Raw genomic sequence first — 16329 nt, 5'->3', positions numbered from 1 at the left:
GAATTAAAACGGGTCGTTGGATCAATTTCAAAGTAATAAACAGAGTTCGGTTGGCCAAATCTGGCTTCAAAACAATTTTATAATAATTATCGAGCCTTGAAAACAATTTAAAATAATATTTTAAAGGTCGAAATTATTTTTTGAAATTTTTAAATTATTTTTAAATAATTAAATCTAATTAAGTAATTAATTAAAATCAATTAATAATTAATTAAATCAATTAATCAATTAATTTTCGAATTAATTGACCAATTAATCAATTAATCATTAACTAAAATTAATTAACTAATTAATTCAAATTTATTTTTGAATTAAAAATAATTTTTGGAATTAAAATAATCATTTTCGGAATTTTTGGGAATTAAAAACAATTTTTAAAATGATTTTTATAAAAAAGAAATCGAACTTTTAAAGGATTTTAAACAGAAATCAAATCGTTATAAGTTTTTAAAACGTCAGGGACCAAACTGCAAGAGTACAGAAAGGTCAGGGACCTTTCTGCACTTTTGCCATCTTCTACCTCACGTCGCCGGCGCGGCCATTGCCGCGACTTGAAGCTTTCCGACGAGCTCAAAAACAACCCAGAACACGACCAAATCAACGGGGAAACGTAGATTACAATCTTAGGAACCTATTCATGCAATTTATTCCATCAAACAAGCTGTAAATCGATCGTAATAACCCGAGGAAAACTCGCCGCTGTTATGGATAAAAAACTAATATATATAATTGCTGTATTTAGTACTAAGGAATGTGAGCTTCAGGGCTCGATTTGACTGCTCTCGTGTATCGTAGCTTAATTCTGCCTTTACGAGATGCCTACGTATCTCTGTGAATTAGAGAATCAAGCCAAAAAATATAGTTCTGATTTGTGGGGTGAGGCCCCTTATATAGATGTGGGAGTCCTTGAATTGGACTTGGTATAGGAGACTTGGTGGACAAGCCTCTGAATTAGGATAGACTTAGGAGTCCTAGGAAGTAGGAAGCTGATTCCTTATCCTTTTAGGTCCCCTTGAGGCTAATCTATAAGGATTTATATCCTTATCGGGACTCTTCTCAATAGCTGATTTTTCCCTTATTAATTAATTACGAAATTAATTAATAATTAGGGCTTTTGGGCCTTTTTTATTCCATCAGGCCTGATCTGGTCCATCAGGCTTAACCTTTCTGGTCTGAGTATCATATATCTTTTTATTGGGCCTAGCAGCCCACAGCTGGTACAATTAATGCAGTATTTAATTATACAATCATAATTTATTTATCCCTATCATTTGCCCCCCAACTTTTGGGAAACATTGATTAGGTTTCGCAGAAGTTAAGTCTATTCGTTCCCTTACAGGGTTTCGTTTTTCCGTAAAGTGTGGAGCGACCTACGCATTTACAATGAATTTTTCCTTTTATTCAGGAATTATCTTAATTTCCAGGAATTTTTCCCTTATTTCCGGGATTTTCCCCTAATTTTCAGGGATTTTCCCTAATTTTCTGGGATTTTTCACTAATTTTCTGGGATTTTCCCTAATTTTCTGGATTTTTCCCTAATTTTCTGGATTTTTCCCTAATTTTCTGGGATTTATCCTTAATTTTCTGGGATTTTCCCTAATTTTCTGGATTTTTCCCTAATTTTCTGGATTTTCCCCTAATTTTCTGGGATTTATCCTTAATTTCTGGATTTTTCCCTAATTTTCTGAAAATATTAGTATTTTTCAGAAATTATTTAAGGAATTTCCTTATTTTTCTGTAATTTTCCAGGAATTTTTCCCTCCCTTTTTCTTCTTTTTTTTTTCTTCCTTTTCTCTTTTCTTTTTTATGCAGATTTCGACCAGGAATCCATTCGACCAGGATCCTGGTCGAATTAACCTCCATATTGCCCTGGTCGACAGGATTTCGGGTAGGATGGTTTCGATCAGGAATCTTGGTCGAATTTCGGCCAGGATTTCTTCCTAATTTATATATATATATATATATATATATATATATATATATATATTTCGAGCAGAGAATTTTCGGTCAGGATTTTGGGTCAGAATTCCTTGTTTTAACCGAATTAGCCACCTTTTGTTGCCCAGGTCGACGTAAGTTCGGGTAGGATCCATTCGACCAGGATCTTGCCTTGATTTCTAGTCGAATGAGTCTTAATTCAGGTCGAATTAAGCTTATTTTTCAGCCCTGATCGACAAGATTTTGACCTCAGGAGCTTCGATCAGGATTCCTTTGTGTTTCCTGGTCGAATTGGTCTTGAATTAATTTCTTGCATATATTTCTGTAATTTGGATTTGGGCCCTTAAACCTGGGTTGTATTCTTTTGGGCCATCCCCTTTTTTGGTTTATAACCTGGGCCCATTTCAACTGGGTTTTGTATTTTTAACTAATTGGGCCCTTTTCTGGGCTGGTTTTATTGGGCTGACCTTGGGGCCCACTATTTTTATTAATCCTGGGCCTGAAGACTTGGCTTTTCTTAAAAATGATTTTGGGCCTCAAATAGGGCTTTTTGTATTTGGGCCTTGGTACTGGGCCTTGGGTTTTTCAAGATTTTTCTAAAATTGGGCCTCATTTCTGAGCCCAAATTCCAAATTCTTCTAAGGTTATTCTGGATTCTTCCAGAATCTTCAAAAAAATTCAAATTTCTCTTAATTTTTCCAGGGATTTTCTGGATAATTCCAGAACCTTCTTATTTTTGGGCTCAAATGGGCTTTTTTGAGGCCCAAATCCCCTTCTTCTTGGCTATAAAAAGGTGGGATGAGAGTGTGTTTCCTCACACCTCTCATTTCACTTCTCCACTCATCCTACAAATTTCTCCCTCTTCTCTTCCTTTAGTTTTTTTTTTTGCCACTCCTCCCTTCAAGACTTTCAGGTTTTCTAGGCTTTACTAATGGCTGACAAGAATTCCGAGAGAGCGGCGAAGATTGCCTCGGCTTCAAAACGAGGTAAAGGATATCGAGATCCGTTCTTCGTACATGTCTTTAATCGATATGATTAACACTAGGGGGGATGAATATCCCTCTACTGCACATCTCGATTCTTTTAATCATTGTAACACTTGGCACAACATTGATTTCAATAAACTAAATGCTAGTTATAACGTCCTTCCTCCTTTTAGATTAGTTCCAGTCTCTGGTGGTGACCGTACTTGCCACTGGAGACCCGACACTCTTTTCATTTACACAGATGCCCTTAATGCTGGGCTTAGGTTTCCTTTCCATCCTTTTATTCCTCATCTTTTGGCTGATTTACAAATTAACCCGTGTCAGCTTCCTCCAAACGCCTGGAGGAATATTCTATGTTTTATGGTTTGTTGTCTTAGGGAGGGCTTTCCTCTTTCTGTAGCCTTTTTAGGAAGGTCTTTCAGTGTTATAATAGTTCTTCCAATATCTGTGGCTGGGTCTATGTCAAGCAAAGGCCCAAAAGCAAACATATCTTTAACAGCGCCTCTATTCCTGATAATAATCAAAATTGGAGGAATAGTTTTGTTGGGTTACGTTGGGAGAATGGTGACTGGGGCACACTTTTTCGATCTTCCTTCGGGAAGGTCAGTGATGGTAGCCTCAAATCCATTCACTTAACTCCGGAAGAAACTATTATTTATAATGGGCTTACTCAGGATGATGGCACCACCACCAGCTGGACTCTCTTAGAGGAGTTTTCCCTGATTCATGTGGGACTATCCTCTGTTTCTCAACAGGGTATTTTTCTTCCCTTCTCAATTTTACTTCATTTCATGCATTATTAACATCACTTATTTTGTCCTTTGCTTTGTTTCACCTGCTAAGGAGATTAATGAGGACAATGTTCCTTTTGTTGAGGAAACAACTAGGATGAAGAAAGCTCGGCTCGCAGGCCTAGACACCCGGGGAAAGGCCACGGAGCCTATCTTTTTGAAGAAGCACAAAGAGCCTATAGGGGAGGCTTCAACTGAAGAAGCTGGAGGCCATGGTGCTCCTATCACCGCTGCTGCCCCTACTGCTGCTACCACAGGCGCCTTTCAGCCTCTCTGGGGATTCCGCCGAGGGGACACCGTAGATGGTTCCACGAAACATGCTTGGGATTGGTCCTACCATAGCGTGACTCCCAAGGACTTTATTGATGTGGTGGCCACCCCTGATCTTGAGAGGATTAAGCTCATGGGGGCTCAGTCTCTGGCTTCGGTATGCCTTCTCTTTTTTGAACTTATTTTTCGTTCTTGTAGCATTTTCTTGCCTTATACTTTGTTAATTGCTTTGTTCCATTCTAACGCCTACTTTCAAGGCGCTGTGAGGCAAGCCGAATCGTGGAAGCGGGCTTCTGATAAGGACGATAATGCCCTCAGGAGGCAACAGAAGAAGTATGCTACCCTGGAGAAGAAGCTCAAGCGCAAGGAGGAAGAACTCGGAGAGTCTAACGCCGAGCTGGTGGTACTTCGGGCGGAGAAGGATAAAGCTATAGACAATTATCTGGACTCGGAGGAGTTTGCCCAATCCATGAGGATTAGGGATGATTCAGTCTTTCCCGGGTTTTTTAGGACCGGTTGGGACACGGCCCTTGGGACCGTGAACGAGGCTTGTCCTGATATTAACCCGGCGGACTACATCTGCCCTGATGACGAGGCTTTGCTACAGAGGTTTCGTACCCGAGTAGTTGTCTCGGACCACGTTCCTCAGGATCCACTCCTTCCTCCTCCCGAGCCTTCTTCCAGACCAGCTGAGGACGATAGCTCTTCCTCCTCCTCCGAGACGACAGAGACATCCAGCGAGAGCGGAGAGGACGATGATATGGATGCCGAGGGTACTTCAGCTCCTTAGAGCTTTTTCAGCCCTGCGTGGCTTGTTGTTTTTTATCCTATTTTCGAGACTTTATTTATCGAATTTGTGTAATATCTATCAGATCTATTTCATTTATCACCTTCTATGCTTGCATCCATGCATTTGATTTTTATTTGTCAGGCCACAAACATTTTTTGAAGAACTCATGAATTTTGTAAAATTGTCTAGGATTCGTCCCTTACACAAGTAATAATAAACTTCGTAATAAAACTAAAACATATAAATCCTAAGCAAGCAAACCTTCAAGGTGCTTTTCAACCTACTCGCCATCCTGACGAGTGAGAATCGTATCCGGCTGCCCTATACATAGTAAACCTTCAGGTTTTGTGCATGCCAAGTTCTCGGGACTTCAAATCCATCCATAGTCTCTAGCTTGTAGGTTCCTCTACCTTGAACACTCTTGACTCTGTACGGCCCTTCCCAATTCAGGGCAAGCTTCCCTTTTTGTCCTACACCAGATGCTTCTATCTTCCTCAAGACTAGATCGCCTTGTTTAAAAAACCTTTCTTTAACCCTTAGGTTGTAGTAGAATGAAGCCTTTTTCTGATATTCTACTATCTTTGCATGTGCCTTATCTCGCACTTCATCGATCAGATCCAGGGCTAACCTCTGCCCTTCCTCATTTTCTTCTGCGTTGAAAGCCTGAATCCTTGGAGAGGAACGTGATATCTCCACGGGAACTACTGCTTCTGCCCCATATGCCAACATGAAAGGAGTTGCTCCTGTCGTGACTCTACAGGTAGTCCTATAGGCCCATAATATGGGAAGTATCTCATCCACCCAATTATTTCTTGACTTCTCGATCCTCTTCTTTAATCCATCCAGGATTATCCGATTTGCTACCTCTGCTTGCCCATTGGCTTGCGGGTGAGCCACAGAGGTGAATCGTAACTCAATTTCATTTTCTTCACAATACTTCTTGAATTCCTCATTGTTGAATTGTGTTCCATTGTCAGTGACGAGGATACGGGGAATTCCATATCGGCACATAATGTTTTCCCACAGGAATTGTGCAACCTGCTTAGTAGTGATTTTGGCCAAGGGTTTGGCTTCGATCCACTTGGTGAAATAATCAATGGCTACAATCAGAAATTTCCTTTGTGCCGTGGCCATAGGAAAAGGCCCTAGAATATCCATCCCCCACATGGCAAAGGGAATAGGCGAGTTGATAGAGGTTAGCATCTCGGGGGGTTGTCTAACAACTGGTGCATGCTTTTGACAGCGATCACACTTCTTCACATATTCTTTGGCATCAGCCATCATTTCTGGCCAATAGAAGCCTAAATGGGTTATCTTATGAGCCAAGGCCCTGCCCCCCAAGTGCTGCCCATAAATACCTTCATGCACTTCCTCAAGAGCCAAGCGTGCCTCGTCGGGCCTGAGACACCTCAAGTAAGGAACCACGAAAGATCTCTTATACAGAATTCCATCTATCAAGGAGTACCTTAGTGCTCGAATAGTTAACTTCCGTGCCTCAGTTGTATCACTTGGCAACCAACCGGTCTGAATGTGAGCCTTGATGGGATCAATCCATGACGTCCCCAAGCCTATGGGAGCCACAAGCTTAACATCTATGCTCCGTATCTTCAAAACACGGAAGTACACACTTCCTGAACTTTCTTCAATCTCAGACGAAGCGAATTTTGATAGCGCATCTGCTTTAGCATTTTCTTCCCTTGGAATGTGTTCAACATGGCATTCATTAAATTGGGTCATCACAGCCCTTACTAGGCGAACATACTTAGCCATCGTATCATCCCTTGCCTCAAATTCTCCCTTTACCTGGGATATGATCAGCTTCGAGTCTCCACGGACCTTTAAGTTTTTGACTCTAAGTGTCCCAGCTAGACCAAGGCCGGCAATCAGGGCTTCATACTCTGCTTCATTGTTTGTGGTTGGGAAGTCTAGCTTCATAGCATACTCAATTAGAAATCCATCAGGGCTTTGCAAAACCAACCCTGCTCCACTGGAATTTGTTTTTGATGCTCCATCAAAATAGAGAACCCAATATTCTTTCTCCTTGTCCCCATTGTCGACTCCCTTGTCTTGAGGTATGGTATCTTCCTGCCCCCCGACTTCTTGGTTGGGTATGGTACATTCCACCACGAAGTCAGCTAGTGCCTGAGCTTTTATGGCCGTACGTGGCTTATACTTGAGATCGAACTCTCCCAATTCTATTGCCCACTTAATCAGTCTCCCACTTGCCTTGGGACTGTGAATGATGTTTCTCAGCGGCTGATTTGTTAGCACTTCAATCTGGTGAGCTTGAAAATAAGGACGCAGCTTTCTTGAAGCCATTATCAAAGCTAAAGCGAATTTCTCAATAGTTGAATAATTCAACTCTGCACCATGCAAGATTTTGCTGACATAGTATACGGGTTTCTGGACTTTCAGTTCCTCCTTAACCAACACCGCGCTCAAGGCGCTTTCTGAAACAGCCAAGTACAAGAATAAAACTTCACTCAGAACTGGCTTGGCCAACAACGGGGCCTGGCCCATATACTTCTTTAATTCTTCAAATGCTTTCTGATTTTCCTCACTCCATACAAAGTCTTTAATGTTCTTTAATGACTTGAAGAATGGCAAGCACTTGTCTCCTGACTTGGAGATGAACCGTCCTAGTGCAGCAACCCTTCCTGTGAGTTTCTGAACACCCTTGACAGTTTTTGGGGGTTCCATGTCCAGGATTGCCTTTATTTTATCGGGGTTAGCCTCAATTCCCCTCTTTGAGACCATCAGTCCCAAGAATTTTCCAGATCCTACTCCGAAAGCACACTTCGTAGGATTCAACATCATCTTGTGGTACCTCAGGACCTCAAAAGCTTCCCTCAAATGGGTTATATGATCAGTCTTTACTAGACTCTTGACTAGCATGTCATCAACATAGACTTCCATAGTCTTCCCAATAAGATCCTTAAAAATTTTATTCACCAACCTCTGATAGGTGGCTCCTGCATTCTTGAGACCAAACGCCATAACAAGATAACAATAAACACCAAAGTCAGTGATAAATGATACCTTTGGAATGTCATCCTTATGCATTTTGATCTGATTGTATCCGCTAAATCCATCCATGAAACTCAGCATCTCATGTCCAGCAGTGGCATCAATCAAAGTATCAATTCTCGGCAACGGAAAACAGTCTTTGGGGCATGCATCATTCAGATCAGTGAAGTCTATACACATCCTCCACTTTCCATTAGCCTTCTTCACCATTACAGGGTTGGCTAGCCACTCCGGAAATTGGATCTCCTCAATGAAATCAGCTTCTAAGAGCTTTTCTACTTCCTGTTTTATAGCCTCTTGTCTTTCCGGGGCAAAATTTCTTTTCTTTTGTTTCACTGTCTTCCGGCTTGGATCCACGTTTAGCTTGTGAGTAATTAACTCCGGGTCTATGCCTGGCATATCAGCTGCTGACCATGCAAACACATCACTATTTTCTTGTAAAAATTTCACTAACTTCCCTCTAAGAGGCTCCTCTAATGTGGCTCCAATGAAAGTCATCCTGTCAGGATTCTTGGGGTCTAAAGGAACCGAAACCAATTCTTCTGCTGGCCTTCCTCTATTCTCATCATTTTCTCGAACATCCATATCTTCAATAGGAAGAACCTGCCCCCCGACTCCATCTGCCCTCAAAGAGGCTACATAACAGCTTCTAGCCATTTTTTGATCTCCTCTCTCTTCTCCAATCCCGTTTCGGGTGGGAAACTTCATGACTGAATGGTAGGAAGAGGGGACTGCCTTGAAGGCATGTATCCCTGTTCTCCCCATGATAGCATTATAAGTTGAACTAGCCTTTACCACCACGAAATCCAGCATCTGCGTTGCTTGCCTTGGTTCCGTACCTATGGTGGTTGGCAATTTGATTATCCCTTCCACAGGACATTCTACTCCAGCAAATCCATATATCGGCATGTCGGTTGGTGTCAACTGGGAGTCGTTATATCCCATTCTTAGAAAGGTGTCGTGGAGCAAGATATCCACAGAAGCACCATTATCCACAAGGACCCTTTTAACCGGGCTATTTCCTATTATTGGTGTTATGACCAGCGGGTCGTCATGGGGAAACTTCACACCCTCTAGGTCGGAATCATCAAAAGCCAATGTTACTTCTGTCCTGGCCCTCTTCGGGGCTTCTCCAACAATATGCATAACCTCTCTAGTATATGCCTTTCTGGAATTTTTGGACAATCCAGCAGCAGTTGGACCTCCAAAGATTGTGTTTATCACAGGCCCTCGAGGTCTCGGCCCTCCATAAATGGTGTTTATAACTGGTCCTCTAGGTTGGGGATTCCGCCCCTGATCATCTTGGTCCCTCCTACGATCTTCAAAGTTCTACCTTCCATTATTATTTCTGTCCCCTCCATCTCCAGTATACTTGTTCAATCTTCCTTTTCAAATCAAAAACTCAATTTCATCTTTCAACTGCCTACACTCATCGGTGTCATGGCCAACATCTTTGTGAAACCTGCAATACTTGCCCTTATCTAGCTTGGCGGGATCAGCCTTCAAGGGCTTAGGCCAGCGAATATCTCTGTCTTTCTTAATCTCCATCAAAATCTGACTTCTGGGAGCATTCAGCTTAGCGTATTTAGTGAACTTTTGCCCAGGTCCTCCCTTCTTGGGGGTTGAATCAGGGTTTTGTTCGGTTCTAGGATATTTGTCCTTAGCGACATACTCCAAATCAGTTTTTCGTTTCTTGCCTCCAGTGGGCTCATTACTTACTACGGTCTTCCTCATGCTTTCTTCAACCTTGATATACTTCCCTGCTCTCTCTTGGAGTTGCAACATGTTTTCTGGGGGACGTTTGGCCAAGGACATCTTGAAAAACTCATCCCTAGTTCCTTGTTACAGTGCTATCATGGCTACCTTATCATCAAGGTCTGGGACTTTTAAAGCCTCCTTTGTAAAACGATTCAGGTAGTCTCTCAAAGATTCCTTTGCTCCTTGCACAATACTCATGAGAGATGCTGAACTTTTCTCATGGACTCTCCCACTGATAAACTGCTTAATGAAAGCCTGACTTAACTCCCGGAACGATCCTATAGAGTTTGGGGGCAAGCGACTATACCATCTTTGAGCCATACCCGACAGGGTTTGAGGGAAGGCCCGACACTTTATAGCATCATTCACGGGTTGCAGCAGCAGTGCATTAGAGAATGTCCTAACATGATTAGCGGGATCTCCCGTGCCATCATAGGCTTTGATAGTGGGCATCTTGAATTTCCTCGAGATATGGGCATTCATTATCTCTTCTGTGAAGGGTGGAGTTGGATCATCAGGATCTCCAAGGGGAAGGAGATTGCTTGGATCAGCCCTTCTTCTTACCGGACCATCCAGGTCTATGACAGGAGGGGGATTTCTCCCCCTAGGAGGTATCTGGGGTCTGGTGGCCTGGTGAGCCTCCAAATCACGCCTCAACCTTTGGATTTCAGCCTCATAAGCCCTGATCCTTTCCTGCACTTCTTGGGGATTCGCCCCTGGGGTGCTCTGGGGGCGTTGCTTTCCATCGGCCATTGGCTCTTTTCCAGGACGCCTCCTTCTCGGGGCCACTTCATCATCCGAAGATTCGGTGTCTCTCTCAGTGTATGGACCAGAAAATTCCCGATCCTCAGGGATAGGACCCAAACCTCGTATATAGGGGGGCGACCGTCCTCGTGCTTCGCTTCGCCCAGCATATCCGCTTCCTCCAACCTCAGGGTGAAGGGGCATCCCATAAGGGGGGTTAGTAGTAACAATAGTTGAATATTCATACCCGACGGGTCGAGAATTCACAGGTATATGTATTTGTTGAACTTGAGGATTCGTACCTTGAATCGGGGGAGTTGTCCCTTGTAGCTGGGGTTGAGTTGCCCCTGTCTGGGCTTCCTCCTGAGTAGATGCATAAGTTGAATGGGGAGGAACCTCCACGGTTGATGAAATCACCTGGGTTGTCTCTGATGGTGTTCCTTCCTCTAGAGCTCCAATTGTTCTTCGTGTTCTCGCCATGGTTGTTGTTGTGCTTCCCACAGACGGCGCCAAATGTTATGGATAAAAAACTAATATATATAATTGCTGTATTTAGTACTAAGGAACGTGAGCTTCAGGGCTCGATTTGACTGCTCTCGTGTATCGTAGCTTAATTCTGCCTTTACGAGATGCCTACGTATCTCTGTGAATTAGAGAATCAAGCCAAAAAATGTAGTTCTGATTTGTGGGGTGAGGCCCCTTATATAGATGTGGGAGTCCTTGAATTGGACTTGGTATAGGAGACTTGGTGGACAAGCCTCTGAATTAGGATAGACTTAGGAGTCCTAGGAAGTAGGAAGCTGATTCCTTATCCTTTTAGGTCCCCTTGAGGCTAATCTATAAGGATTTATATCCTTATCGGGACTCTTCTCAATAGCTAATTTTTCCCTTATTAATTAATTATGAAATTAATTAATAATTAGGGCTTTTGGGCCTTTTTTATTCCATCAGGCCTGATCTGGTCCATCAGGCTTAACCTTTCTGGTATGAGTATCATATATCTTTTTATTGGGCCTAGCAGCCCACAGCTGGTACAATTAATGCAGTATTTAATTATACAATCATAATTTATTTATCCCTATCAGCCGCCGACGAGTATATAAAATCCGGTAAAACATCAAACGACAACTTCGTTCGATCCAGGAATCGTCTGATAACGTGCTATATATGAATAGTTTGCAAATTTCAAGGGGAACAAAACCCACCCCTTTAGAATATCTAATAATCCCTAAATAAGAAACCCCCAATTTTAATCAAGAACATTCAAACGAATATAAACCCTAATTATACAATTCGAGAATCAAACCCTAATTTGAACATGTTATTGAACTCCAAATCGTTCATATGACATACCAAAATGATCAGGAAGAAAAGATCTACCACATACAAGCATCAAATCATTCAAACAATCATCCGTACAAAAATTCATAATTTAAATCATTAATAATTCGAAATAAAAATAGTTTGTAGAGAATTACTACTTGATTCTGCAGTGGTTTTGATGAAAGATTCTGAAAGTACAAATCAACAGCTTCGTTTTGAGTATAAGCACGCCAAAATCCGATATCGATAACGCCTCCGGATTTGAGTTTGATTACGAAGAACAAAATATAATTCAAGTATTTTCTCTGGAAAAATTCTGTAAATACTGTTTGCAAATGATTTCTGGTACAAAATAAAATTCGGTAGAGGCTATTTATAATTATTGTTAGGAATATGTGTATTAGTTTGATGATAAGTTAAACAAAACACTTAAGTAGAAATCTAGTGTTTGTAGCCTCAATGGATAAGACCATTTTGGCTATCCGTTGAAGGAGTAGCTTTACTTAGAAATAAGTTTAGTATTGTAGCACATTTCATTCTCTGTATTTAAGTTGTAATTCTTAGATGTTGTGGGAAATTATCAGTCATGTTGACTACTAGTGGATATGCAAATAGGAGGGCTAATTGTAAATATTTCATGCCTTGTAATTTTGTATAAGTGAAGTAGTATCAACTGATATTAAAGGCCTTCAACGGATGAGAAACAAAGCTTCAACGGATGTCTCTAAAGCTTCAACGGATAACATCCATCAACGGATGAGTGCTTCAACGGATAAAGCTTCAACTACTAAATGCATCAACGGATAAAGCTTCAACGGATAAAGCATCAACGGATGAAAGCTTCAACGGATGCTTAGTTCAATAGCAGTTGATAGTGACAATTCATAAGCTGACAGAGGCACATGGGTTGACAGAGACAAACTGGAATGTGGCAGCCTCTAGGAGGAATCAAGAAAATGCAGCATTTCCATTCTGGTGCAAACAAGGAAGTATTCAAAGATTCATAGCTAAACCTAAATTGCATTGGATAGAGAACTGAAGAAGAAACATGTGAAGAATCTTTTATTTGTATTTTACAGTTTTGTCTTCACTTGTAAACTTGGTGTTATATAAACCAAGTAGCAGCTAGTAATTAGATGTGAATTTTCCAGAGCTGTTTAGAAAAATCCAGAGAGAAAATCATCTAGTTTGTACTAGGACGCAGCTGTGATTTAATTCTTTGAATCACAGATTTTCTAAAATAACACATCTCTGGTGGAACAACAAATCCACCAGAAAAGTTTTTAAGTCTGTTGTGTTCTTTACATTTGTGTTTGAATATATATCTGTCTGCATTAGCTGAAAGCAATTCACACACACTTGTTCATTAAAACACATAGCCTAGAAACTGCTCAAAACTTGAAAAAGTTTTGGGATTTACATTCAACCCCCATTCTGTAAATCTCATTGTTAGTTCACTGGGAATAATAATTGGTATCAGAGCTAGCTCTTAACATACAAAGAGTTTAAAGATCTATTCTGCTAACATCATGAGTAAGAAGGATATTGGTATAAAGATTCCAATCCTGGAAAGAGATAACTATCATCACTGGAAAGTGAAGATGCATTTACATCTTCTCTCTCAAGATGAAAGCTACATCAACTGTATTGAAAATGGTCCTCACATCCCTCACAAGGTGGCCATAGCTGCTACCGCAACAGTTGCTGTTGGACAGTCTATTCCCAAGCCAAAAGCAGAATGGACTGTTGAAGATATTGAAGAGGTTCACAAGGACAAGAAAGCCATGAACATTCTGTTTAATGGCCTAGATCAAGATATGTTTGACAATGTCATTAACAGCCAAACAACTAAGGAAATTTGGGATACTGTGCAACTTATCTATGAAGGTACTGAGCAAGTTAGAGAAAACAAAATGCAGCTTATCATTCAACAGTATGAATATTTTCATTTTGAAGAAGGAGAATCATTGAATGACACCTTCAATAGATTTCAGAAACTGTTGAATGGATTGAAGCTATATGGCAGAGTGTACCAAGTTAAGGACTCCAATTTAAAATTTCTGAGGTCTCTACCAAAGGAATGGAAGCCTATGACTCTTTCTCTAAGAAATTCTCAAGATTATAAGGACTTCACACTTGAAAGATTATATGGAATTTTGAAGACATATGAACTTAAGATGGAGCAAGATGAGCTGTTGGAAAAGGGAAAGAGAAAAGGAGGATCAGTTGCACTTGTAGCTGACAATGAGAAGATTGAAGCCAGGAATGAGGAAAAGACAATGCCAAGTCATAAAATTGGCACAAGCAAATCAGAATCAAGCAAGGGAAAAGAGCAAGTAGCTGAGGATGAAGACAATTCCAGTCAAGATGACTCTGATGATGTTGATGAACATCTGGCCTTTCTGTCCAGGAGATTTGCAAAGATGAAATTCAGGAAAAATACAAAATTCACTAAGCCAAACAAAAACATGGTGGACAAATCTAAGTTCAAATGTTATAACTATGGCATTAGTGGACACTTTGCAAATGAGTGCAGGAAGCCAACCTCTGATAAGAATAAATTTGAGCAAGTTGATTAAAAAAAGAAGTATTTTGATTTGCTCAAACAAAAGGAAAGAGCTTTTCTGACTCAAGAGGATTGGGCAGCAGATGGAGCCAATGAAGATGATGATATGGAATATGTCAACCTAGCCCTGATGGCTAATTCTGATGAAAATGAAACTAGTTCATCAAGCAACCAGGTAATTACTACTGATCTCTCTCAACTTTCTAAGATTGAATGTAATGAATGTAATAACCCCAAAATTTTGAACTTTTTTGTAACCCTTATGAATAGTGTTTTGCTGATGTTACTGAATATGAAAACGTTTCATGCGACACTATGAAGGGGTTCTTTTATTGTTATTCTGAGATCGTATTAGTACTCTATATGATAAATAAGTGTATGTAAAGATCGTCAGAATCCAAATTCGAACACTTTGATTTTTCCCGAAAATCCACCAGATACCGAAATAATTGAGTATAAGGTAACAGGATAAAAAGGATATAAATTCAAGGATTATAAGAGAGGATCATAAAACGAATATAATGTATTGAGAAAGGTTAAGGAAACCCAAGTAATAAGATCCCGGGTATGATCCCTCAAACGATAAACGAAAACGAAAGTTAAGCGAACCGTATAACAATCAGCGGTCATTAGCCAAGTAATTAGAAGCTAATCAAAGAGGTTAGTGGGGATGATGTCATCAAACCAATAAGAAGAGGACAAGTGTGGGAGGATGACATAACAAGGTGACATAAGCATGACCAAAGCAAAGTGTGTTGTTGGTTGATTAAGAACCACACAAAAGTTACCATGGTAAAAAGTAATTAAAACAAATCAAAAGCAAACAACCAAGCCAAAAACAATTCATTTCACCAAAACACAAAGTTGACTTCTCTTTTCTTCATCAAAGCTCTCGGCCTCTCTTGGTTTTCAAGAAGAAAAAAACCAAAATCTAAGATCCAAGCCTTGTTAATTAGTGAGGTAATTATCTAATACTCCTTATGCATAGATATAGCTATCCTATAAGTTTGAGCTTCTAATTCATTCACAATCTCTTCCTAAAAATCATGGAAGAAGAGGGTGAATAGTGTTTTTCAAGAACTTAAATTTTTGTTCTTGAGTTTTTGTTATGATTAAGCTTGGATAAGGACTTTTAAGGGTGATTCCAAGCTAATTACTTGATTCTCCACTCTCCAAGGAAGGTATAACCCCTCTAAACCCTAACTTTACTTGAGTATTAGGTTTAGTTTTGTTGTTATGGTTCATGAGAAGCATGATTCTTGTAGACTTAGAGATTGGTTGGTTTTATTATGTTTTGGAGTTGTAAATCTTGATGATTAGTTAATAAACTTAAGTAAAGTCTTAGTTCATGATTGGGAAATAAGTATGAATTGGTAATATTGAGTTGTTGGGGCTGTTGTAGTATGGTATGGATGGATTTTGGTTGTATGAATGAATTATGGTTGATTGGTGGTTGGTTTGGAGTAGAATAAAATTGGTAATCGCGTAAACATAGCCGTCGTAATGTCCGATTTACTTTAGACTTTTTTGCTCTTAACATTAGGACCCGAGAACTCCCTTTTAGATTTGACCATTGTCATGATTAGATAGTTCATGTTACGAGCTTCATTTTGATATGTGGTTCGTTTGAATCCGATGTACGGTTTAGGAGAAACGACCATTTTAAGTAACGGCGTTTCGCGAACGAACCATTACCCCTCGCCTTTCTTTGAAACATAGGTTAAGGACCTTAAAGAACTAATTGGAGTATTAGTCATTTATGTAAAGTGTATTAGGCAGTTGGTAAGGCACTCGGGAAAGAATCGCCTTAAAACCCTTAATGGTTAATTTATTAAATATGGTGGAGCCGAGGGTACTCGGGCGACTTAAGTGAACCGTTAAGCGCAAAAGCGAGTGTTAGAGTCTAATGGGTTAAAGTATAGATTCATAAGCAACTTTGGTTTAATTCCAACTTATATGTTGTTTATAGGTTACCAGACTCGTCCCAAGCCATATGTCACCCCCAGTTGCTCAGGCAAGTTTTCTACCCTGTTATACTGTTGTTGTGATGTATACATATGTATATGCATTATCTTGTGATAGATGCATGATGGTTAATTAGCAAATTCTTGCGATATATTGGAGCATGTGATATGG

The sequence above is a fragment of the Apium graveolens genome, chromosome 11, assembly GCF_009905375.1.
Source record: "Apium graveolens cultivar Ventura chromosome 11, ASM990537v1, whole genome shotgun sequence".
NCBI classification, from domain to species: domain Eukaryota; kingdom Viridiplantae; phylum Streptophyta; class Magnoliopsida; order Apiales; family Apiaceae; genus Apium; species Apium graveolens.
Note: the sequence above shows the minus strand (reverse complement) of the source record.